Source organism: Anolis carolinensis, unplaced genomic scaffold (assembly GCF_035594765.1).
Source record: "Anolis carolinensis isolate JA03-04 unplaced genomic scaffold, rAnoCar3.1.pri scaffold_7, whole genome shotgun sequence".
Classification (NCBI taxonomy): Eukaryota; Metazoa; Chordata; class Lepidosauria; order Squamata; family Dactyloidae; genus Anolis; species Anolis carolinensis.
This window is the reverse complement of record NW_026943818.1, coordinates 30,831,619-30,834,118: the sequence shown is the minus strand read 5'-3', so window position 1 is coordinate 30,834,118 and position 2,500 is coordinate 30,831,619. Positions and strand designations below refer to the sequence as shown.

Below are 2,500 nucleotides of genomic sequence, written 5' to 3'. Positions count from 1 at the left end.
AAGAATCAGTACAAGAAAACCGCACTACAAAGTAGAGCTGACAGCTGACACAACAATTATTACTATTATTGTACGACACAGCAAACAAGATAGACATGCTGGATTTCATATCACAAAATCACAAGTCAAACACTTCCCAAGTATCTAGGACTGTGTGATGTATTATTATTATTATTATTATTATTATTATTATTATTATTATTATTATTATTATTTTATGACACAGCAAACAAGATATTTATGCTGGATTTCATATCACAAAACCACAAGTCGAATACTTCCCAAGTGTATTATTATTATTATTATTATTATTATTATTATTATTATTATTATTACTATTATTGACACAATGATGTTGTATGACACAGCAAACAAGAGAGACATGCTGGATTTCGTATCACAGAATCACAAGTCAAACACTTCCCAAGTGTCTAGGACTGTGTGATGTATTCTTATTATTCTTATTCTTATATTATTATTATTATTATTATTATTATTATTATTATTATTATTATTATTATTATTATTATTATTTTATGACACAGCAAACAAGATAGACATGCTGGATTTCGTATCACAAAACCACAAGTCGAACACTTCCCAAGTGTCTAGGACTGTGTGATGTATTTTCAGATGATGTGTGCAGATCCCAGTCGGGTGGCCTTTTGCAGTTGGCAGATCGTGATTTTGTCAATGTCTATTGTTTCCAAATGCCGGCTGAGATCTCTTGGCACGGCACCCAGTGTGCCCATCACCACCGGGACCACCTGCACTGGTTTCTGCCAGAGTCTCTGAAGTTCAATCTTGAGGTCCTGAGAGCGGCTGAGTTTTTCCTGTTGTTTTTCATCAATGCGACTGTCACCTGGGACGGCAACATCAATGATCCTAACCTTTTTCCTTTCCACAACTGTGATGTCTGGTGTGTTGTGTTCCAGAACTTTGTCAGTCTGGATTCGGAAGTCCCACAGTATCTTTGCGTGCTCATTTTCCAAGACTTTTGCAGGTTTGTGATCCCACCAGTTCTTTGCTGCTGGGAGGTGGTACTTGAGGCATAAGTTCCAATGAATCATTTGGGCCACATAGTTGTGCCTCTGTTTGTAGTCTGTCTGTGTGATTTTCTTACAGCAGCTGAGGATATGATCCATGGTTTCATCGGTTTCCTTGCACAGTCTGCATTTTGGGTCATCAGCTGATTTTTCAATCTTGGCCTGAATGGCCTTTGTCCTGATGTCTTGCTCCTGGGCTTATTATTATTATTATTATTATTAATTGCCTTTGTCCTGATGTCTTGCTCCTGGGCTGCAAGGATCAGGCCTTCTGTCTCCTTCTTCAGGGTCCCATTCGTGAGCCAGAGCCAGGTCTTCTCTTTATCAGCTTTTCCTTCAATTTTGTCAAGGAACTTTCCATGCAGTGTTTTGTTGTGCCAGCTGTCAGCTCTAGTTTGTAGTGCGGTTTTCTTGTACTGTTTTTTTGTCTGCTGTGTTTTGAGGAGTTTCTGATTTCTGACTTCAATCAAAGCAGGTTCTTCCCTTTGCTTTCCATCTTCTGCCAGGGCATGTTCTTCTTCTTTGACAGCTTGTTTGACTTGTAAGTCCTCTGCCCCCTGATCTTCTAGGCAGATATAGCCGGTCAACATCACTGTGAGGGTGCAGGGAATGATGAATAGTCATGAGTCATGTTTCCTTCTTCAGGGTCCCATTCGTGAGCCAGAGCCAGGTCCTCTCCGTATCAGCTTTTCCTCCAAACCTTGTTCTTTTCCACAACTGTGATGTCTGGTGTGTTGTGTTCCAGAACTTTGTCATTAATTTATTATTATTATTATTATTATTATTACGAATCTATCCTCCACTCCCTCCATCATTCCCAAGAGAACTGGACTTCTCCCGTGTTGTCCCAGGAAAACAGAGGTGGGAATCTAAAACATCTCTCTGATCTAAAACCTGCGATGAACCCGGATGGCACTCGGGCGCTTTAGTTGGCGAATGGGACACAATAAGGACGAGGAACATGACAAGATGCTCTTCCTGGAATGGATTCTCTCCGCATCGTTGTCGTCGTTCTCGGTCGGCTTTGAAGCCCGAGTGCGAGGAGGGAGTTAATTCTTCCCAGATGTAGGAGGAGGAGAAGGAGAAGGAGCCATCTTTACTTTTTGGGAAGTGGGATTCCGGGAGAAAAACCGGAAAAATGGGTGGAACGGCCCCGAACAAAGGAAGAACTCGCAAAGTTTTGCAGCTGGGAAAGCACTCTACTTGGACAAGGCGACCCCGTGGAAGTATTGCAAGAATAATTATATATAATTATTATATATATAATAATTATATATATAATAATATGAATACAATAATAATAATAATAATAATAATATATATAATAATAATTATATATAATTATTATATATATAATAATTATATATATAATAATATGAATACAATAATAATAATAATAATATATATAATAATAATTATATATAATTATTATATATATAATAATTATATATATA

General features: G+C 37.9%; 1 protein-coding gene across 1 annotated transcript in view; it reads right to left on the bottom strand.

The window, feature by feature from the left end:
* LOC100554007 (fibrillin-2) overlaps nucleotides 1–2,500 on the bottom strand; it is a 61,015-nt gene that overhangs the window by 54,393 nt on the left and 4,122 nt on the right. The window lies entirely within an intron of this gene.